Below are 24,203 nucleotides of genomic sequence, written 5' to 3' on the forward strand. Positions count from 1 at the left end.
CCTCGACGAAGTCTCTTACTGGGCTGAGACATCCCATCCGCTGTGGGTCAGAGGTGTGGGAGGTTTGGTCAGAGGACAATGCAAGCCTTTTGCGAGTACAACATAACTGATTGTATGTAAATAAAAACCTTTGTGCACTCAATATTGTTTCAAATTGTCTGTTTTCGTGTTTTATTTTCTGCGTCGTCAGGGGTATGACATGGTCATCGTGAGGGGGAGAGATTCGATGCACTGACGCACAGTGGTGTCAATCAATTAGCTTCCTGTCACAGCATGTGATGCACAAATAATGTTGACAGCACGCCGTAAAAATATGCTGACCTACTTTGGGAGACGGTTATGAGCTTCGACGGTGTGCACACGTTTCCTTTCGAACCAGTGTAGACATGCGTGGTGTACCATCACAGCTACGTCCAGTGTGTGCTTCTGTATGGACTGTGTTCCTGCAATCACTATCACCACCACCACTCTAGTACGTTGTATATATGCATAATTTACTGGGGATGTTTATGGGTTTACTGCTCATTGTACTCTATAGAAACTCGAAGCCTCGAAAAGCATATACAGACTGCCTTTTAGACAAGGTCATTCATGCACGTGTAGACAGGAAGACTGCTAATGGTGTATCCCGAATAATCTCGGTGGACCAACAAAGCCGTACAGCGTGTGCAATTATAATCGTATTCCAACTTTACTCCTAAAATCACAAATAGTTTCGCAGTTCTGGAGCTTGTAACTGCAATTCTCCAGAGAGAAAGGCTTTAGATCCGCTAAAATCCTCTAAGACTGCGGCACGATGACAATTTTGACAGTTTGACAGCTTACATTTTCTTGCGCTCACAAGTGTCAACCGCTGGGAGGCAGCGGCCCATGTCCTCCTGAAATGCGCAATTTACCTTGAGGAAGGAGGCAGTGTATGTTCGCCTCACACGAACGCGAAACTTCGGAAGAAATCGGCTTTCGTGATAAACGAGGACAGGCGTGCCTTCATCATTACTGCCTGGAAAAAATGAAGGGGTAGCAAATAAACGGCTTCCTGAACAATTAATGGCCGCTGAAAATCACTTTGAATTCAAGAAACGAAAGGAATTTTCTATTGCTCCTCCGCGCACACGCTTATCGTCTCCACAAAAATAATATAGTTGCTTACATCGCGAAGGAGAAAACAAATAAACTTGAATCTCTTGCGCTCTGAGTTCGTCCTGTCAAAGATGTAGGAATGTCGGCCACAAAAAGGCTAGTCCTCGGAATCACACAAAATAAAAAAAAGGTATCTCCATACTAGAGCAGTTGTACAATAGCGATACTGAAACGGCTCCTCTATAATAGATTTTATGGTGAAAGATTGTTTTGGGACGGACAACAATTAAATAATAGGGAGCATTCAGCTTATTACAGTTGTATTTAGTACAACGCTGGTTTTCTTTCTTCTTTTTTTTCATTCAGTTGAACTGTGAGAGAACATAATAGTTTCAGCTCAATGCTAAACATACTCTTCTGTGTGATTTCTGTTACATGAGCGCGCGCTCCATTCACCACCGCGTCCAGGTGGGTCTATGTGGAGTCCTTCCTCAAGCGTTCCTCTCAAATGGATTCAAACTGAATGCGTGTGTTGCATTCCTCTCAGTAATGTCTGCAACATTTGTTCACATCAGATTTCGCGGTGTAGCAAGCAGTTGAGATCAGCATGACAATCATAGTTACGTATGTAGTTCTACCTCTGAGATACGCCGCGCAACATACTAAGCTTAAAGCCACCACAACATTAGTGCGCCCCATCATGGAATACGCCAGAATAGTATGGTTTCAATCCACTCATGAACTGCGTTCCAGGTTAAAACAGGTACAGAAGCTCGACATCAGATTTATCCACAATAACTACAACCGTGATCGGAGTACAACATAACTGTTGGAGATGCTCGCAACTTCCCCTTCTGTCGGAGAGATAAAAACATTGTAGGATAAAAGTTCTTTTTGGTGATGTTGGGATTATATACTAAACTTGACGAGCACAAATGCGTGTCTTAGCATTCGACAAGAATTCAAAGAAACAAACATTTTAGGCACATTATACTCGTAAATTATCGCAATGATGGTTTAAATATTCTTACTTTGTACAAGTTATTAAAGAATTAAATGAGTAATCGGACAGTACGAAGCTTTAGTGAATCATTTTCACTCGAACGGCTCGCGAACGGTTTTGTCGCTGCCCATCCAGCGGATTCCGTTCTGAATCGCGCACCCTTTCCCATTGGTTCTCCGCTATACGGTTCGCGAACCATCTGAGGAAAACGATTCACTAAAACTCGCTGTTGTCACGTCCAGAACGGTATCCTCTTTCGTTTCGAACATCAAATTTTATTTGTGTAACCTGTGAATGACCATTTTAGTCAAGTGTAATGTGTTCTTTTTTTTAATGTCGTGTGTGTGTTTTTCTTTTGTATGCTGATACATGTTGTCTCTTAATGTATCCTCTCCTACAATGACGTCCAGAGGACGTTAGTAGTATCTGAAAATAAAAACAATAGATAAATAAAAGAAATAAATTGTGAGTTTCCTGAGTGGAAGTCGTGTCCGCTTAAAAAAAAGAGAAAGAAAGAAAACGGAATATTGCACAACAGACTCAGCGATCGTGAATTTGAAAATAAAATAATCTTACAAATAGAGCAATAGTTGAAATATAGCCAGTGTCTTTCCAATTTCTCATTAAATATATTTTCGCAAAATCGTCTAGCTTCGTTGCGAGAGTCGCGTGCCCGATGAAAACCGACCCTGTGTATATGAACTTCACTAGTTTTGTTTGTCCCGCAGTGTATGTCTCACCAGACGTGTGTAGGTATGCGTATGTAGTGCATCCGCTTCACTCACATAATATGATTAATATCCCACCTATCATGGGATTCAGCTCCACAACTCCATCGGACAAATACCATTTGTTGGCATTATCTGATCGTCGTAATGTGTCTTCCCAGGAATTAGTCGAGCTCACGCAAGGCCCTGGATCTAGACTGCGTCCATTACACTAGCAGGGCACTCGGTCAAAATCACTTCCGACATTCATAAATACAACCCCCCCCCCCCCCGTCATATGGCATACGCACGTGACTGCCAGTACGTCGCTAAATGAGTTTGTACTTGTAAACAACAACCTCACGCTCTATTGATCGTCTCCGCGTTCGTAAGTTGTTAATGGGGCTTTGCGGAGTGTATCTACTCCATGATTTACGATCTGTGCAAAGTCAGCTTGGCGACGTGCATGTTCTACGTAAATACGTATGTACAGTATAAATAAGTGAAATTCAGTACATCGGTTCAATTACTTGTCGTCTTTAGGCTCGAGAAGAGAATGAAAAAGTTTACCTCTGACTGGTAAGTTCCGTCTATTTCACATCTCGAACTGAAATGAACTGCGTAATATCCTAATGCAAATGATCAGTTGGACAAGTGCCACATTGGGGAGGCGTACTTTGAAGGAAATGCGAAAAACATGCGCATTGCATGTCGCCAAATCAATGACTTGATCACTGAAAAATTCTTACGAAAGTGAACTGGGACAACAACACTATTTTCGTGTTAAGCTACATGCGTAGATGAAGTCCTCGGCGTCGGAAGGGGAGAGAGAGAGAAAAAAATGCTGCAGAAACGAGTCTGCCTCGTTGCCGGCAGCTCGACTAGAGCTTGTTGCATTAAAAACGGCACTGGGATCATCACTTTCTAGCGATTTTGTGAGCCTCGTGTGTCTTACAGGATGGCTTGGTGTGTCCCTGGAATCGCGCCAGGGCGCGAGGCGCGGGTTCTCTTTCCCTGTTGCTCTTCAAATCATCGTGCACATTTATACAATGGGCTATACTGTGCTTCGGTAGATAGACATAGATGAGGAAAAAAAGTACAGAGAAGGGTAAAGCTTGGAACGTTCAGCAGCCATTAAAGGCTCAACCTGCTCCATTACTAGGTATGCATAAGCTTAACACGCACAGGGACGAGTAGAACGAAATTGAAGGGAAACGCGCTGTTAGATGTCCTATGCAGTTTGTGCGCAGAATCAGTGCAAGGGCAATTCACTTTCATCCTTCATAATTCACTGGTTAGTAGGGACCGGTACAAAAACTCAACTGGTGGGGGGGCTGAATTGCTTATCTGATCGCAGGGATTATCTCAGGATCCCAAAAGCTGATCGAGAAAAGCGGGGTGCTCTGTCATGCGCGAAACACCAACCCATGAGCAAGTCTCTTTCCGTGATTTTCTGCCATCTTCTGCGATATAAGAAGTTCAGGTGCCGCTATGCCATTGCATAGTGTTCTGCGGCCACCTAGCATGAGAAGGTGAGAGCTTCGTGCCATTCTCTCTGCTCGTCTTCGGAGCACACGAAGTTGGTGGAACTCCGGACCCACAGTGCGATAGCCTCGAGTGACTGTAACCAGCACTATCAGCAGCCATGGACAGAGTGAGCAAAGCTCTCACCGTTGACCTCCGATGAAAGCGATATTACTTCCAGTTCGTTTGCGGAACTTGCCTTCTCGATGGAATCTCGAAATTGTTTAGTTCATGTATAAGCTGGAAGAATCGCTGTTGAAAGTGCTTCACGGTCTAAGCGTTTGCGTGGAGACGGAACGGTGGCCCTGGAAACGCCTGTCAATGTTGACATTCCGCTCGCAGGATCGCCAGCACTCGCTGTAACGTGCAGAGTGAGGTGCATTTCTCACCTCCTTGCCGACTTTCACAACATGAGCATACTAGAGAACGGAAGCGCGGCGTTGCCGTTCCGCAGAACATTTCGTCGTCGTTTTCAACGTTTATTTCATGCATCTTCTTGCTCTGTCCATCGAAAAAGCAAAGAAGAAATTGGCAGTATACAGGATGCTTCAACTCAATGCGTCACAAAATTCTATTAGAAAAGCTGCTTGTCTGAAAGCTATGGGGTCAACGAGACCTTTTTTCGACGAACTTTTGCCGCGTCTTGCAAGCACGTCGATCAATTTTTAGTCGAAAAGCGGTTGGATTTTTCTTAGTTGAACTTCGAAATTTGCCAAGCCGACGTATCTTTTTGTTTCGTTTGTTGCCAGAAACAGAACGGGCGTGTCGTATTTACCCCATTGCAGTACAAAAATATATTCCCCAATACAACGGTAAGAGCTGAAAAGAAATTGCCAGAGCTGTCGTTTCGAGATGAGCAAATTGTTGGCAGCCCCTGTACTCACTTAAATGGTGAGCCTCTTCTTGACTCACTTCTAACTGTTTTTCCTATAACTCTGTCATTGTAACCTGCTGCCGCTATCGGCAGAAGCACTGAAGGGGAAGCTGAAGCGGAAGTTGCCGTCCTCCACGCGTCGCTTCTTGACTGAGAACTAAGCGCGGACTTTCAGCAATTGAGCGCTTCAAAGCGCCCGTTTTCGCACTTTTTTTTTCCTGATGCTACTATTGCCCTAGGACTAGGTAGCGCATTTTGTCGTGCATTTGGGTAAAGCCGCAGTCCGCATTTGGTTTCCGGCAAAAAACGTCACATTGAGCAATTCGATCCAGAAAATTCAATTTCTCGCTACTGAAAAGCTAGTCGAAGTATCATTGCAAAAGTTCGCCGAAGATAACTTTACATACTATTTTCTATACTACATACTATTTTTATTACTATTTTCTTTCCATACTATTTAGTACACATACTTGAAGACAAATACACGCTTGAATACAATTTTGTGAGACGTTATGTGAAGTACCCTGCTTCTTCTTTCCTGTAGCGAGATCTGCACAGAAAATGCAATGCGGAAGAAATAAAACGAAAACATAGAAGAGAAAGAAAACATGGAGCAGACACGGTTGAAATTAAATACTGTTCATCTCGCTCAGATGCTCTATGGGTGCGCAGAATATCCAAGCAGGCGAAAGAACGTCACCCATCTATTCGAACAGAAACGAACGATTCAAAGAAAGGACCTGCGCAACCTAAACTCCCCGGAAAAATGATGGCATTGTGGTTTCACTTCGCATTCTACTTTTGTTACAAGCCACGCGCCACTCTAGTCCATTTATTTTGTTACGATCCAATATTTCTCGTACTCTGCACCAGTGCACCGTGTTAACCGTCTTATGGTTCTGGTGCAAATATTTTCAAGGCTGCCTTCGCATGTATAGTATTTGACGTTAGTCGAGGACGGAAGGCGCTATATCTTTAAGCAGAAGATTGAGAGACAGCGTTTTATTCTTTGAGGTTTTCTAATGTTGAATTCCAATGGCAAATTCGGAACAGGCAGCGGAATCCAGAGCCGTATATTAAAAGGGAGTCTGGTCATTGGGAGGAGCCCCCAATAGAGGCTCGACTTGTCAATCATAGTTCCGCACCTCTGATTGGTTTGTCTTTTACCACTGGAGTCGCCATGACACCTTACTGCCACCCAAAGGGGCGACAAATTTCGTGACAAAAATTTTTCACAGACTACTCCGATTTTACGTTGCGGTTTCAATTGGTGCTAGGCTATCGCTATCTAACCGAAAATAATACGTTTTTTCGTCGGTGTTAGGCCTAGTGAGCACGGCGATTACAACGAAATCATAACAAAAACGGCACTGTGCTGCACAATTTTGAATTTAATTACTGAATCTTATGGATATCAACACTTTTGCCCTATTTATTTCATCTATTCATGTAGATAAGTTAAGGAATGTGCCGACGACAAGATGTGCACCAGCAGGTAGTTCTGCCGGCAGCGGTACAACGACGGAAGCAGGCGAGAATTCCCGACGTGCCTTCCGCAGCTTAGGTGGCAGGCATCAAATTCGCACAAAAAATCCACTACTTTTGCGGATCGCGAGAGGTATCCATTTCAATCCCATCCAGTCCTATTTGCCACCCAAAATGGCGCTGCTCATGTTGGATGGGGGGGGGGGGATATACGAGGGGCGTTCAAGTCAAACCGGGACTTCATTTTACGCAAAAGTAAAAACCAAACGGCAACCTATTTCGAGATAATGGTTGAGGTGTTTCATCTCATTCTCTTCGTTCGCGCCCCAGAAAGGTTCCATATTATTTGCACTTCGAAAATTAGCCCTTCTTATTACGGCGGTCGCTACGCAAGCTACGGTTCCACTTGAGAATGCATAGAACGGGCGGCGTCGTATCACGTCGGACACTTCCAAAACCGCCACTGGCGGCGCTGTCGCGACGGACCAGCGTGCCCCCTATAGGAGCCCCACGGTCCCTATATAGATAAAATAATTGCCTTGCTAATTTATCATTTGTGATTTAGAGGAAACCTGCGGGAGCATGTGGTGGTGGTGTGATATTATAAACATGTCATTATACTCAAAACGTACGAGGGGTGTTCAAGTCAAACCGGGACTTTTCATTTTTCAAGTAAAATGAACTTGAAGGCGAGAAATTAGTTTTATTTTTCAACGTAATCTCCAGCTGGCACTAATGCACTTGTCCCAGCGTTTCACGAGGGCTTGGATGCCAGCAGCGTAGAAATCCTTACCGGCGCGTAGCAGCGATCGGACCGCATTCTTGATCTCGTCGTCGCAGCTGAAGTGGCGACCCCCAAGGAACGCCTTCAGTGGCCCGAAGAGATGGAAATCGCTGGGGGCGAGGTGCATTGTCCTGTAGGCCGTACGAGGCGCTCATTGTCGAGGAGTCCTTTGGTGATGAGGCCCGGCCGCTTTTGCTTCAGCGCCTTATGCACATCCATGAGAACCTGACAGTAATATGCACTATTGCTGGTGGTACCACTGGGCAGCAAATCAACATGGACAACGCCAGCCTTGTCCCAGAAAACCGTGGCCATGACCTTACCCGCAGACGGGGTGTTTCGGAACTACTTGGGAGCTGGCGAGCCCAGATGCTTCCATTGTTTTGATGCGCGTTTGGACTCAGGAGTGAAATGGTGCACCCACGTTTCATCGCACGTGATGATCCGATCAAGGAACGGCTGTCCTTCAGAGTCGAAACGGTACCGTAGCTCTTGGGAGATTTCCAGTCTTCTCCGGCGATCAAACTCCCAGAGCTGCCTCGGGACCCAACCTGCACTAACTTTCCGAAACTGGAGGTGTTCATGAATGATAGTGTTCAACGTTCCCACAGAAAGGCCCGTCTTTCGAGCCAGTTCGAGACATGTTACCCACCGGTGCTTGAGGATCAGGCGCTCCACATGTTGGATGTTCTCAGGAACTCTGACACTGGGCTCTGAGCAGCCTCGGCCGGGATCGTCCTGCACTGATGTATGGCTGTCTCGGAACCGTTTTCACCACTCAAACGCTTTTCTGCGGCTAAGTGTATCGTGGCCATACTGAGCCTGAAGTCTTCTGTGAATTTCAGATGACTTTACGCCTTCATTCACGAGAAACTTCATGACAATTCGCTGTTCGATGTGCGCGCTCACCTCGTTGTCGGCCATCTTGTCCAGCACGTGTCTTCTGTTTTGCACAAACATTGGACCACCACGTGGTGAACGCGGAGGCCTGTCGCGTGTGAAAGTGACGAAAAAGAAGTAGCGCGAGTCATTTGTACGCTCAGGAGACGGAGAGGTCCCGGTTTGACTTGAACACCCCTCGTATTTATTAGACCCACGAAAAAAAGACTGGAGGAAAGGTCAGCCATGGATAGGGGGACAAATAGTAAGGTTGATGGATAATGCTATATATTTCTAGACGTCATTGGTGCGAAAGCTGAAAAAGTGGGTGGAGCTTCAGGTATAGGCATGACCCATTAATGGCCAGACTCCCTTTTAATATACGGCTCTGGCCGACTCCACGGGGTAGCGCCCATCTGCGGCCGAGAGCACAAAATCTGTATCTGTGATTGGAACATTCACGCACCCTTTAGAGCAAGTCGGGGTGGTAGGGACGCTCGCGCACGACCGGACAGACAGTTTTAAGTGTCTGCGGAGCTAGTTTGCAACTACATGTTAACATTCAAATTTCCTCGATGTGCGTGAAAGTTGTCGTGTACCTCTTCATCGCTGTACTCATGTAACGACGTTTTCGATTAACGGCAACTTTAGGTCACTTCGATGGCCGTCGAGAGATCGCATGAAAGGCGCGTTTGTAAACGATTTCCCCCTCATCGACCGAGCTTTCACTCGTTGAGACTGAGCATGGCATGCTCGTTGACTCGTCGCTGTCATTGGGGGGGGGGGGGGGGTGAAAGCGCTGGCATGCGAGACGATATACCAGCAGGCATGGGTGCAGCACTTGCAGCGGAAGCTTCGCGCCATGTCAGCGAAACCGAACAGATGGATGCGGCAGAAACCCGAAGGACAAACCACATGCCACGTGACGCGGGAGTTCCGGTGAAATATGGTGTTTTCGCGGGGCAGTCGGCGTTGCTCCGTGGAGCGACATTGGCCCAATGCCGCGCCAGAACTGCCATTGGAAGACTCTCTGCCAATAGAACAGAATTGCTCCAGACAGAGCAACCAGATTTGCTCCGGAAGGGCTCCCAATCTACCATTGGGATTCAACATAGAGGGCACATGGCGAGGTTTCAACGTTAACTATTAGTGGAGGAGCAGCGCAAGTGCTAGGAGGGAGATAGCTACGCCAGAACCAACGGTAGGAAGGCCTCGCGGAACGTGTGGAAGATACACAACAAAATAAAAAATATGCACTACATACAGATGTGAAGACAATGCCGTTTTGTCTCGAACTGGAGAATTCTCTTTTTTTTTTGGGGGGGGGGCGGGGTGGGGGGGGGTGGAAACGTCACATCAACTGCTAGGCATCTTTAATTTGCGGACGAATTCTTTGGTACTAAATGCGTGGATATTTTAGGCAGGCGAAGCGCGAGCGAAATAGTTCCACGCCCAAAAGCAAACGCCTCAAAACTTATTTACTGTATTCTCCACCCCATTTTGCCACCCCATTCTATTTTGCCACCCCACCTCGTAAAAATTATTCGCTTAATGTTTCAGCTCGCCAGCGATTTCGACAACACATGCAAGTCGGTCACGATATTCAATGCACGTTATGCGTTAACTCTTGCACAAGTATGTAGAGAATCCACTGTATATTACACATTGTGGACCCCTGCTGAGAATTGGTTCTGTTATATTGGATACAGGAAGCAGACTAAGAAAGCGCATGTAGCGCTGGACTGCATGAATTAGATTGAAAAGGTGGTGGCGGTCGTGGTGTTCATGATTGCGACTGGCCGTTGTTCACATTGAACAGAAAAATATGAAGATCGTGGTCCCAGAGAACCGCCTATCTCTTTCCTTTGAGATCACTGTGACACATATCAAGCGACCATTCTATGTGAGTACCAATGACGTTAAATCAAGGTGCGACAGTTGCAATTCCAGTATTCGCAACGCAGCATTGCGCTGGTGGCAGCATTGTGCATTCCATTGCTTTATCTCCCAGGATATCGCGTATTCAATGCTAAATGTACAGAGCGTCTTTCTTTCCCTCTCTACAGATATATTTATAGAAAAAAAAAGGCTGTGAGAGCACCATATGCCGTTCTTGCAGGTGAATTAAAAGTTAGGCGGAACATTCTGTCGAAGCGAGAATGTGACTACTAGCCCTAGAAAAAAAGGAATAAAACGGGGAGTAATTGCAGCTTCTACTCCCCTAGTCTGCAATTACTCCCCGTTTTAGTCCCCTAACCCGACATTTAGTCCCGACATTTACTCCCCAGGACTGCAAATTGTAAATGCACTTCGCGAATGGTCTCCTGAATGCAACAGTCTACGTAAATATGTGCCCTTGGTCAATTTGAAGGGCATAAGGCTATATAACTCAGCCAAAGTAGCAATTTTCCAGTCACAGAGTAAGAAACAATTAGCGCATCTTTCTTCGCAAATTATGCCCCATGTATGGCGCAAGATTTTATGTCACTCGATATATCACGGCTGATGGTTTGCTTCAAAGTATTTTCATGCATGCACACGAACTATGTACTTGGGACTCTTAGAACAGCGAGTGAAAGGCTCCACTCTGTGACATTCATTTACTCCCGAAAGGGACTATTTTTTGTGGCAGTGCATTTAGTCCCCAAAAGGTGTAACAGTACTCCTTTTTTTCTTAGAGTGTAGATGGCCAAGCGCATCAAGAGCCGAGAAAGCACATGGCCGCTTGATTCCTGCACGTCTTCTGTGTTCTTTTGGTGCTTTTAACGGTATGCAGTTACAACATGCCCAGTATGATATTTTCAGCTCTACTTCGAAAGTAAATGAATTAATTTAGTAGTTACATACTCTATACAACAAAATGTCCGCTTGGCTGTATAACCAATCTGCGAAAACAGCATCTACGGTAATCTCGTAGCTTTATTTTCTAAAAACTCTGTATCGAGCCAAATAAACATCATAAAACAAAATAAAACACCCTTCATATGATTCATCTATTACTTTATATAAAGCGGCGTGTTCTATCTCCGACTTAACACGTTTAACTACGGTAGAGTAATCCATGCTCCTAAGTTCAGATCAGGCAAGAACTCACTGAGGTCGTGTTACGGACAGAATACAATGTGTAGAACACACACACACATAAAGAGACGATGATGAGATGGGCCTCATGCTGGCCAGCAGGCTGGGCGCTGCCCCAGTGCCATTTGTAGATAGTGATAGATGATGATAGCGATGAGGATTCAGGTGATCAAAGGGTGGAGAGGCCTGTTGATGACAGGAAATCCCAAAGATGACGGGGACCTTGGTGCATATGAACGCTACTGGACCATGGGCCCAGCACCTTGCCTATGGTAAAGGGGCGGTGGTCGATTGCATGCATTACAATGTGTATTAAGTCACAATACTGAATTGATTTGTAAACCTCAATATTGAAGCATTGTCTCTTCTCCTCTTTTCGGTGCCCTTTATTACCTTATATGCTTATAGTTGCAAAGGGTTAACAAAGGAAGAAAAACACAGTCCATTTCGAGAGGGCATCTCAAAGTGTGCAGTCAAGGAGAATGGAACAGCTAGAATAGCTTTAACGTGACGCTTCATGCATAGCCTGCACTTGTTCAGGTGCAGGACTGAAGAAGTGCGGATCCTGCATGAAATCTTGCGTGACATTGAAATTATTCAAGATATTTCATTCTCTGTGATTTTATTTGCAAACTACAGGTTTTCGGCTTCGCCATCTACGGAGTTCACGATCATATAGACTACGGAATCCTCTTATCATATCTGGTCACCACACTGTGAATTATTACGATAAAGTCAAAACTGTTCTGTCATCTGCAGCCGTGGAAGGTATAAATAGAGAAGGAATCTGTACATGAAAAATTTAATGCAGTCCTTTACATTATGCAGCGATCTAGACGAAGTTGTTCATCTAAGAAGGATCGACATATATTTTCTAAAAAATCCAATCACTGCGGGATAACTAAGATCATTGAAACAAGAAAATAACTTCTGCAGAAAGTTTTGCTCACAGTATACCGCAACATGCTCCCTTACTTGTTGCAGATATAAAAAAGAAAAGAAAACGCGATTGCTTCCGCAATGAACTTTCACAGGCTGCCGGTGCCAGCGGAACGAAGACTATTATCAATGGAGTTCTTCTGCTTCTGCAATAGAGCTGTATTCGACTGTGACAAACGCATAGATATCAAATATAACATTTCACCCTGCGGAGCGTAGTAACGTAGTTCTCGAGATAAACAAGAAAAACAAACAGCATGTTTGCGCGAATTCAACCTCCCCTTGTTATTTTACCAACCAACCAACCAACCAACCAACCAACCAACCAACCAACCAACCAAACAGCATGTTTACATTCGGTTTCACCGTGACCTAAGGCAGCATTCACACGGGTCACCTTTCTGCAACAACTCTAACCAGCAGCTTACGACGCTGGAAACGCTCGAGACGGTGCCATCTCCGTGTTCACACGGACCAACTCTGCAGCTCCACCCACAAACAACCTTACGTCAGCTTACTTCGCCAAGCGGCGAAAAATGCCAATAGTATGATTGTGCGGCGTTAGTTTTTAAGTAAGAACAATTATTTCTCAGGTAAGCCTACACAATTCGTAAGCTGTTAATAAAAGGTTGTACGGAACGAACGAAATCGCATCGCCGTGAGGAGTGGACTTCCGGGAGCTTGATCTCCGGCAGCTCTCAAGCAGCTCTGTGTAATCCGGTCACGTGGCAATGCTCCTCTCGGTGATTGGTCGATGGGCGACCAACTTCTGAACTTTTCGCTCTGCAGCTCCAGCTTCCGTGGATCAATAGTTAGCGTGCTGGCCATGTCACGTCGAGACTGGGAGGTACACGGGTTCGGATCCCGGTGCGTGCTGCGCTGTCTGAGGATTTTCCTGGTTTTCCCTCAGGCGTTTTCAGAGATATGTCGGCACAGTTCCCTTAGAAGTCGGCCCAGGACGCACATTTCCCCAGGGCGTCAGTCGTGACATTGCCCACCTCTGTGAGGCCGACAACGGCGAGCCCTTTCACCATCCCCCACCACCACCACCACCACCACCACCACCACCACCACCTTTTCTCTCTGCGACCGATTCCCACCAACTCCGAAGTCTGTCCCAGTTGGTGCAGAAAGTTGCCACTTGTGTCGAGGTGCCACAAGGGTGTGTGACTGAGATAAAGGCGATTGGTGGCTATTTCGGAGATGTAAGATAAAACGTGGTTAGCAGGTTTCTTTCTCGAATCGGTAGCTTTGATTGCTTGACAGAACATAAGCCTGAAGCCACTGTCAGGGAAGAGAAAAACTTTGGCCTTATCAGCTGCAAAAGCCTTATCAATAATAGGCTGTTAGTTAATGTAACTATTTTGCACAGTGTCTGTGTCGTCTATGTTTGTGACCTGCCTCAGCTAATTCTCGTTGTTTACGTTGTATACACAAGATGTCGCTCTGCCTCGTGTCTGAATGAGTCAGTGAGTAAGAACAAACCCCAACTTTATTTCAAGATGATGAATGGAGAATTTTATCGCAGGGGCGATACCCCCCCCCCCCCCCCCACCCACCCATTTCTGGTGGTGATATGAGGAATGAACTAACGTGTGTGAGAAAGATGTAAGTGAGAATGGGAAGAGCGTGATTGGTTGTCTGTCCGCACCCTCCGGCTCTCCCCTCGAACCCGGGAGGTACCCGGGTTCGAATCCCGGTGCCGGCTGTGCTGTCTGGGGTTTTTCCTGGGTTTTCCTCAGACGCTTTCAGACATATGTCGGCACAGTTCCCTTAGAAGTCGGCCCAGGACGCACATTCCCTCAGGGCGTCAGTCGTGACGTTGCCCACATACGTGAGGCCGACAACGGCAAGCCCTATCACCACCCACCACCACCACCACCCCTCGTACTTAATGCACCCTAAAAACGTCAGGAGGCAGTCCTGCTGGCGTGGTGTAACGCTAGCATCCCTGACCGGAAATCGGGAAGGTCTAGTTTCGAGTCCTGACGTTGATGCGTGATGGTGATGTGACAAAGAAAAATATGGGGATGTGAGTTTCGACGAAGTCGAACTGGCTACACCAGTACGCTTACAAAAAGAAAGTACAAACAGATGATGAGATGATGAGAAAACAGAGGTGATGACCAAAGAAGAACAGAGATGGAGTTCAACGTATGTATGTATGTGTGTTTGTGTGTATGTCTGCGTTGATGCCTTTTTCCTGAGTTGTTTCATTTCATAGGTGCTGATCATCGCAAGAAAGCATGTGACAGCGCCGTTTTGGTTTTCGTCCAGACTGTTTCCTTTGCACGAAAACCCAGTCATTCGCTACACACAACCACTTCCAAGATGCGGAGCGAATACGTTTCTACATTATCTGTTGCCTTGCTTTGAGCATCACCCGCCACACACCTTTCCTGCAATTAAACCAACAGCTGACAGTCCTCTATCGCTACCTCTTGCTCCTGTAGACCGAAATGAGGTTACCGCCATGGCAAGCATCCTAACGAATAGAAAATCCACTGGCTAAGATCGAGTAGTTAAGTAGTAAATAGACTATTCATATTATTTCACCATACATCGCGCGCACGATGAAGGCATCGCTTTGCACAGTATTGTCTCACTGCACTAAAAACGTCTAAAATCACACTGGTGTTCAAACAAGCCTGATGAGTACAGATTACGTTAGGATGGAACGTGGATGAGAAACAGTCTCCGAGTGTACAAGTGTTACCTGTCGTTTCAAAAATAATCGAGGAAGTATTATTACATCGACTAGAACGTTGCAAACTCACCCGTGCTGTTGAATTGAAAAATTCAACAGCACGGTTCCATCAACGCAAAACCGCTGCATACCACAGAATTCATTTAACAGAACGTTGAAAGCAGCTTAATAGTTGTTGTACCGTTGTCGACCTTACGAATGCTTTTGATTTAACCGATCATAGTTTATTCCATGATAAGTCGTCAGAATATCATGAACGCTGCTTACCACTCACCTTAATCAGAAGCTATACTTGACTAATATATGCCAACATGTTTCCATCGAACAGACTAGTAATAACCTAGTTCATACATAACGTAGTTTGACATGTATGAAGGTTTATATTAGAGCCGGGACGAATCCAACGAATCCAGAATTTTCCGAATCCGAATTCAAGGAAGCTTCTGCGAATCCACGAAGCTTACGTATCTTGAATCTTTCGAATCCTTTCTTAAAAAAGTGTTTGAAATACACTTCTACTTAAAAGTGAATTGAAGCATAATCTTTGTTTAATGAAAAACAAATTAAGTAACATTTCACTTTCACCAACAACGACAGATAAATTAATGATGATCAATGGTGAAATTCGCCACATGAGGTGCGGCCCACTGCCCCAAGGCACAATGGGCAGGATGAGATGTGTCCTGATGATGGCGTGATGAACGACGCTGAATAGGGGTCGATATAGTCAGTGGTGTCAGTAAGATATCAGCAGAACGCTAGGCAAAAACACAACACATGAAACCACACACAGAGCACGTAGGCACATCATAGAGTAGAGGAGAGACCAGTGTACACCGGTCTCTTCTCTGGAGAAAAATCTGGAAGTACTGAAGAGCTTGGCGATGGTCGATCTGGTTAGACCAAGGGCCGAGGATGGTTGCCAATGTGAATGGTGCGAGTTCACTTTCAGGAGTAAGCATACCCATACATTTGTTCTTAAATTAACAATTAATTATTTAACATGTTTTCCATCGACTATAGAAACGCATAAACTCTCTAGTGTGATTGTTTTCCATATAACTAAGAAACAATCGAAAGCAAAACCATGGTAATGTCGGAGCTTTATGCTGTGGTGGTGCTGAAAGGGCTCGCCGTTGTCGGCCTCACAAAGGTGGGCAACGTCACGACTAACGCCGTGGAGAATGTGCGTCCTGGGCCGGCTTCTAAGGGAACGGTGCCGACACACTTTGGCCAGCACGCTAACCACTGAGCGCTTTATGCTGTGATTTTGGCCCACCTCGGAGCCCACCAGCCAATCAGGCTTTCTACGGACTCCGGCGGAAGCCTCCATTTTAAAAAGAAACAAACAATCGTGGTTGGTGAATTCGAAAGATTTGATATGCCGTTTTGGGCACTGGGATTCCCGAATCTTAAACCCCTGCCTAGGATTCGAGGTGTCGCGGATTCGGTTGGCCCTCCCTAGTTTGTACCTTTAAGGAAGAGTGAACTCAGGAATTGTTTGACATTTAATAAAAAATACACGGATTACTAAATCTGGGGCGCCGGCATTTCGACGACGGCGTCGTCTTCAATAGGACTGGACCGTGTAACATGAGACAGTGCTTTATCAGCAGAGGAGAGAGGATGGGAGAGAGTGACTATGGGCGTGGTCAGATGGTCTTGTCTTGAAGTACTCCAGGCATTTCATCTGGGGTCGTCAGTGGGAGCCTGTAATTGTAAAAAAGAACAGGAGGAAAAGTAGTGGGCCGGCGAGTTTGACTTACAGATCAAGAGCTAAGGCCAAGGACTGTTGGCAGTACGCCCGAGTCTTCGTCGACTGTGGTCGGCAATTTGCGGATTACATATGAACCGCGCTGCTCCGCTGCTGACAAGAGCGTGAATCATGTCAAATTCTCAAACATCACACATCACATCACAACACATACTCACGCATCACGTTCACGATAAACGCGGCAGTGAAGCGTCTGAGCAGGGAACACTGGTGTCGATGCGTCCCATCTTCCTCACTGCTGCACAAAGTGGATCCGGACCTGCGGTGTCTAATGCCCCCAGCGCTCCCCCAGGCCGTTACCTCCATCATTTACCGGCTCCGTCTTAATGCCTCATATGTCGGTCGCCTCCCCTTTAAACTTGGGAAGGTTTCCTCACCGAATTGTTCTCAGGGCGTGGTATTGGAGGACACAGAACATGTTATCGATGCCTGCCCTCGACACAGCGCGCCTCGCCGTTCCCTTGCGGCGGCACAAACCCGCCTTGACAATCGCCCTTTCTCCTTTGGGAAGGTTCTCGGCTGCTGGCTGGCCTGTCCATCACCTGGTGACGACATTGCGCGCTCTTGTCGACTTCCTCACCGCTTCGAACCTGCTTGACACTCTGTGACAACTTCGGTGACACTGTGTTCGCGTATTCTCCGGCGCTATGAACCAGTGAGCGTTTATCGGTGCCTAACGTCTCCCCCGTTCCTTTTCCCCCTTTTCCATTATGCTTTCTTTTGCTTGACCCACTCTACCTCTTTTCTGTTTCTTTGTTTGTTTTTCTTCTCTTTTCTTTCTTCCGGTTCTGTTGTTCCACCCACAAAAGCGTTTTGGAGTAGCCAGTCCTGACTGGGTCGGGACTAACATCTCCATATTTTTCTTTCATTTCCAATTCCAATTTCTCAAATATCAGGAAGGCGGTACGACATGCATATTAGATGTCGGCAAATGAATAGGACAACAAATGAATGGGACAACAATAATATGAAGTGGGACAACCACACTAGTGTTTTAGTGTTGAGCTACATGGGTAGATGAAGTACTCGGCATCAGAAATTCGTAACTCAAAATCGTCGCCGTACCAGCACTGCTTTGCAAACTCTATGACGGCACAAGACACAATGCTTGCGCATATCGCATTTCAGAAATAGTACTGCCCTCGCCCTACAAACGCCGAGCAGGCCTGCAGTTGGTAGCAGTTTCAGCACTGCGCAGGTGCCGATGCTCTTTGGCTGCACGTAGCCTATGTGTTTGTAAGTTTTCAAATGATGGGATGGGGAATGTACTTTTGTTTGTTTTGGGTTGTTTGTTTGTTTGTTGTTTTGTTTTGGGAGTAGCAGAACTAGTCAGGAGACAAGTTCAATTTCTCCCTGGTTTTCTTTTAAATAATCAATCAATCAATCAAACGTCGCCATACCAACACTGGGTAGCCGTTTGGACCATGTTGGGCCATCATTAGCAGTGCGCAGATAGGCAACTTTCATTGGGTGGCGTCAGGTCACCTAACGCGTCACACAATTCTATTAGAAAATCTACTTGTCTGAAAGTTGCGGGATCAACGGGATTATTCTTCAGCGAACCTTTGTTATATCGTACGGGCACATTGGCCAATTTATAGTGGCGAGAAACTTAATTTTCTGCATCGAACTTCGAGCTTTGCCAAGTCATCGTACCTCCTTTTTTTTTTCTTAGCCAGAAGTGGAAGGGCCGTGTTGTATTTACCCCATCCCAGTAGAACATATATTCACCTATACAAAGGTAATATGTACATGAAAATTGCTCGCGAGAGCCGTCGTTTCGAGACGTGCAAATTGTTGGTCGCGCTCTGTTCTCCGTACATTTATTACAGGAAGTGTAAAAAAATATACAGGTGACCTTTCCTCTTTCCTTCCATCCTGTACCTGTTTCCTTCTCACTGCTGTTCGGATAACTGCGCCATTGTAGCCTGCTGGCGTTATCAGCAGGAGCGTCGAATAGGAAGCTGAAGCCAGGTCCATCTCCTCTTCGTTGACCATTTCGTCTTCGTGTCGCTTCTTGACGGAGAACTAGCCGCGTACTTTCAACAAATGCGCTTCTCAAAGTACTGCTTCTGTACATTTTTTCTTCAGCTTGTATACTATCGCACACGGTAGCGTATGTTGTCGTGGATTTGGGTAAATCCGCAATTTGTTTTTGTTTTGTTGTTGTTTCCTGCCAAAAAATTTAAAAAAATAAACGTTTCGTTCGTTTGAGAAATTACACCCTGTTTGTTGTTTACCTTAACGACAACTCCACACAAAGCAATGTAAAAGAAATAGAACGTAAAAGAAAGAAGAGAAAGAAAACATGGCGCAGGATTGAAATTAACGTTTGTTTATCTCACTCGGCCCCTCTATGACTGCGCACGAACATCCAAGAACGGACGTCATGCATCTATCCCAACAGAAACGAAATGGTTGAAAGAGAAAAGTTGCGGAATCTAAACTCGCAGGAAAAATGATGACATTGCCGCTTCCCGTTGCGTTCCACAAAGTCCATTTGTATGTGCGTTTGTAACAAGCTATGCGTCGTTCTAGTCTGTTTCTTTTGTTGCGTCCCAATATTTCTTGCGCTCTGCACCGCGTTAACTATCGTACGGACGAGTATGTGCTACTGCAAATATTTTCAATGTCGAGTAACTTAAGTCAGATATGTAGAAGGCTATAGAAAATCCGACGAACCGGTAAGGAAAATGAGGGGAAGTGCTTCAGGACGAGAACCGCAGCTCTCGTCCTGAGGAACTTCCCTTCATTAGGTCAGATATGTTTCCTATAGGTTGTTTTCTCTTAAGTCCAAACCAGTTGATTTACTCAAAAAAGTAACGATAAGTTATAGTTACAGCTAGTCTGTAAAAAATAGTAATTGGTGAGTTAGAGTTGGCTATTCGCTTTGAAACGTAACTGGCTACAGCTACCACGTAAAGTAACTTAGTTACTTCACAGTTACCTTTTAAGACAAAAGCCTCATAAATGTAACTCTCAAAAATTTTGTCTGCTTTGCACTTGTACTGACCGTGCATGCTTTTACCGCGTCATAAACAGGAGGTTTCCCATGAGCCCTCACAGCACGGTGGAATTCTTTGCTGCGAAAAGCGGCAGAATTTCAAGCCTCGACAAAAACGACGTTTGGGGACTGACACGTGGAAAACATTGCACTACCTGAGTAACTTTTTAACTCCTTTTGCTTTAATATCGCTGTCAACAGTAAAATACCTGAGTGACTTAGTTACAGTTACATTAACCAAAAGCGGCTAACGAGTTAGTTACAAGTTGCTTAAAACTTCGTTACTAAGCATGTCTTGTTCAAACAATCCAAGCTTCGTCAGCCTGTTCAGTTTTGTAGCAGCTTAACGACCCCCCCCCCCCGCCATATCTGATAATTGAACGACACAATTCGTCGCTAAACTGAAACACGAGCCATGACAGACGTGCCCACCATCGTCGACACTAATCCCTGTTTTAAAGAACCTCCCATGCAAACAGCCTTATAGCGTGGGTGACAAATCATTTAACGCCGCGCAGAGGTTTATTGCTTCCGAGAAAAACTTTAGTATCGATCCGGCGACTTCTAGAAAGGAACGAACAAAAACTACAAAGCCAACGTGCGTGAAGTATTTGTGCGATGAGTTCACTTTTCAACCAGGCAAACCTACTGACAAAAGACACAATTTTAAATTTGCACTACGAAATTAACCTTTCATGCAACAGAGCAAAAGTGGCTAAGCTATGCTCGCAAATATCACCCCCTTTTGTGACTGCTTCAGCGCCACAACTGGAATGAATTGAAAAGCAGACAGCAAGTCAAAAATGTCAAGTGGAATCATAGTGTAGAAAATGTAAGGTGCTTGAAAAATAAATTGCATAGGAATTCGCGAGGATAGATAAGGTTCTTTGGTAAAGAAAACAAATAAATCGTGTTCTGATAATGAGATTATGTCATTCAATTGCAGCGTACCTTTCGACTTTAGCGAGTTTTAGTACATCGAAAGTTATCAAATCCTAGATGAACAATGTGATGTCACCTGTTGGAAGAGGCCCTGCAACTGGCTTGTCATCTTTTCGGGTTCGTTATCGTGTATACCTTCCTATCTCGTCAAACTCGTTTTTGTCTCTCATCTTTATTGTGGATTTCTAATAATAACCAAATACCGGTGCTAATTTGCATGAACGCATGTTATGAACACAGTAGAATAACAGATCTTGGACTGTAAAGTAGGTGATTGGCGATTCTGAGTGTGGAACAATAGCACGATTGCTGTAATGAGTGTAAAGTATGCTTGTGGGAGAGGAAGCATGACCAATACATAGAAATGAGCCAATGTGCTACAGCTGTCTGTGCTATTAGCAAAGGACATCGATCACGAGTGACGACGATGAAGTTGAGGAATGCAGAAGGGAATACTGGTTCATAGCGATACATCAATCTTACATATAGTCATATATAGCCCGGGTCAACCTCCCTCCGTAGTCCACGGCCATTTTTGTGTGAGGAAGAAGAAGAGGAAGAAGGTGGTGCAGAGCAAGAGGAGTGCCTGTATTTGCTCTGAAAAGCATGCGTTGCTGAAGAAACACAGGCACGTACTCAGACATGTCTAAAACCTTTTATGAAGAACCTTGGCCTTCGAAAACGATATTACAAAAAAAAAAAAAAAATTGGAGCTCTTCGTCAAATCTGAGACTCTGACGGGATGCAGGTCATCTTCAAAGGAAACGCCGTGATGCTGGGAGAGCCTGCGTTGTTCTCGTAAGGCGCGAAATAATAATAATAATATTTATTTCCACGAAAGCGATTGTTGTGGGAGCTGTGAAAAAAAAAAAAAAGTCACAAATGTGACTTGGCAAGATGAAATGATTACACTATAGCCTCTTTTACATGAACCCGACAGGAGCAGGTCGAGTTGACTAGCTGGCTGACTCAAAGCCGACCAGATTCTGTTTACATGAACTTGCTCCAACCAGAGGTGATCGCAGTGGCGCCTAGCGAGTCGAGCCTAGCCTGAGCGGTGCCTATAGCCCGAGCGAGTCGAGTCAACCTTCCCTCTGCTTTCGGGTTGACTTGACTCGACGCGATGTTGGTTCAACACGACCGGACAACGTTTACGTAAGCAAGACGAACTTGACAAGCCAACTGGACCTGCTCCTATTGACTTAATGTAGACGCGACTGTAGAGATGGGTGCGAGCCCACCCATCATGCCATAGGTTCCCCGCAAGTGGTAGCAGTAAAGTCGCATCGGTCACTGACAATTTAGGGGACTCGAGCTGAAATCGGGTCGCGGACCGCATTGACCTTGGACGACATCATGGAGGACCGGACGGAAAAGAAATGACCATTGCAAAATACCCCAGCATAAAAAAAAAAAAAAGAAAGGAGCCGTGTAGTTATTGGGCATTCGGTGTATGTATAATTATTCACTGAAAACTTCACTTTACACACCAACAGAAATAAATAAGCTGGCTTTCCAAATTGGGCACTGACAGTTTGAAAGGCGTTTATTTATTTATTTATTTATTTATTTTATTTCTTTTGTACATACTGCAGGCCATAAGTTGGCGAAAGCAGGAGGGTACATGCACAGCAGTCAAAACAAAGTACAAAAACAATGCACTAGATATTAGAGCAGCACTTATACGAACACTGACGATAAATATTGATAACAGCTCTTTCAAAGCTTTCAATGCTCTCCATGGAGACAGCAGATGCAGGCAGTCTATTCCACTCCTCGATTGTTCTCACAAAAAATGAATTTTTAAAGATTTTAAATTTCTGCGTTTCAAGTTCTTCGTACACAGTTCTTCACGAACGATTATCCCAACGTTCAGGAGCACTGAAATTGTCTATTTACGCACTGTATTGTCACCTTTGGTTACATTTTCAACGTGGAGAAAGAAAGAAAAAAAGAAAAATCAGAGAAACAACAATAATTAAAAAAAATATACAATGACCCTTGTATATAACTGTTCCATCTCTGTTTTTCTTTTTTCTCTGCACCTTTCTGCGTTATCTCCAATTCTACTCAAGAACAACTTCATTTTGACGATGTTATTGGAAAACTACAATAAAGGTTGCAGATCAAATTGAAAGATTTACGCTGCAATTGAACGAACGGGTCGCATTATCAAACCTCGTTTTTGTTTTCTTTCAGGCATGTCTAAGCTAGCTGGTGGCTATGCAATTTTGTTTTGAAGCACCTTACATCTCCCATGCATAACTATACTACTGGATACAACAGGTTCCGCGCAATGCTCCGATGCACACTACAATCGTAGGAATATTTTCAGCCGCTCGATCACGTCACGGGAATGTTTCCTTTCCAGGTGGCGGGCGGCAGACGTGCAGTGTCATTCAGAGATAGCGATAACACACGGCGAGCGCATTTCAAAATGGTCCCACCCAAAAACCTCTATTTCTTGTTATTTTGGTTTCGTCACTGATTTTCCTTTCCCGCACATCAGCCAATCAAATTTTCCGTACCTCCGGAAGACAAAATCTGACCTTGGACTTTAAAGTGTCAGAGGAAACCCCAGAGAAGACACCCAGACAGCACAGCCATTGCCCATCTAAGGCGAACAGTAGACCGAATCAACCAGCCATATCATCGCTCCTTTTACATCGCTGCATTGGTAGCGAGTTTTAGGAGAACGTAGAAGTTTTACGATAAAGGTTCCGTAAACATGATAAAGCCGATCGCCTGATTTCTTTGGTGTGGCTGACGTCATGCTGCTGATATCTGATCGACAGGCAACGATACGGAGCCGGAATCTGAGGTCGGGCTTGCGAATTCTCTAAAACTCCGTAGTGTTGTTTTCATGCTCAACTTATCTAACATGCATTTACCTTCTCCGCAGTGGTACACAAGGACGTCAGGTCGCACGATAAAGACACAACCCTCCATGACCTGATGCATCACCGGCGGGAAGATCGCTCGGTTATAACACGCCACGTACCAACCTATCGTCCCCCGACATCACCCAGAGCAGACGCGCCGGAAGGTGGGGGCACGGAAGTCGACAGCCTCCCTCGAGCTCGGGCTGTGGGTGCCGCGCCCCCATTCCCCTTCATGCATAGAGATCGGACAGGGTACCTGACATTCTCTTATAAAGCACGTTCTTTACAGGATTTGCATGTTCATCAGCATTAATTTTCATTACTTCATGTATCGTTTATCAGGTGCGAATAATTTCTTATTCGGCAATGAATATAAGTATTTATTATTAGCACCACTACCCCTCTGGCACGAAATACATTGCAGACCCAAATATGGCTACATCTGATTCACGTCATGTGATTCACATCATGTGAATCAGAGATAGATAAAGATTGGTCATTGTCTAAGGAAATGAATGCAGTAAGGTTAAGATGTCTA

General features: G+C 45.2%; 1 long non-coding RNA gene across 1 annotated transcript in view; it reads left to right on the forward strand.

Annotated features, from left to right (window-relative positions):
* Positions 1 to 23,953, forward strand: part of LOC135383887 (uncharacterized) — a 49,892-nt gene extending 25,939 nt beyond the window's left edge. The window contains exon 2 of the long non-coding RNA XR_010420128.1: positions 23,686 to 23,953. This is a non-coding gene — a long non-coding RNA (uncharacterized LOC135383887). The remainder of the gene's footprint in view (positions 1 to 23,685) is intronic.
* The last annotated feature ends 250 nt before the right edge of the window (positions 23,954 to 24,203 follow it).

This window comes from Ornithodoros turicata, chromosome 2 (assembly GCF_037126465.1).
Source record: "Ornithodoros turicata isolate Travis chromosome 2, ASM3712646v1, whole genome shotgun sequence".
In the NCBI taxonomy this organism is placed as follows: Eukaryota; Metazoa; Arthropoda; class Arachnida; order Ixodida; family Argasidae; genus Ornithodoros; species Ornithodoros turicata.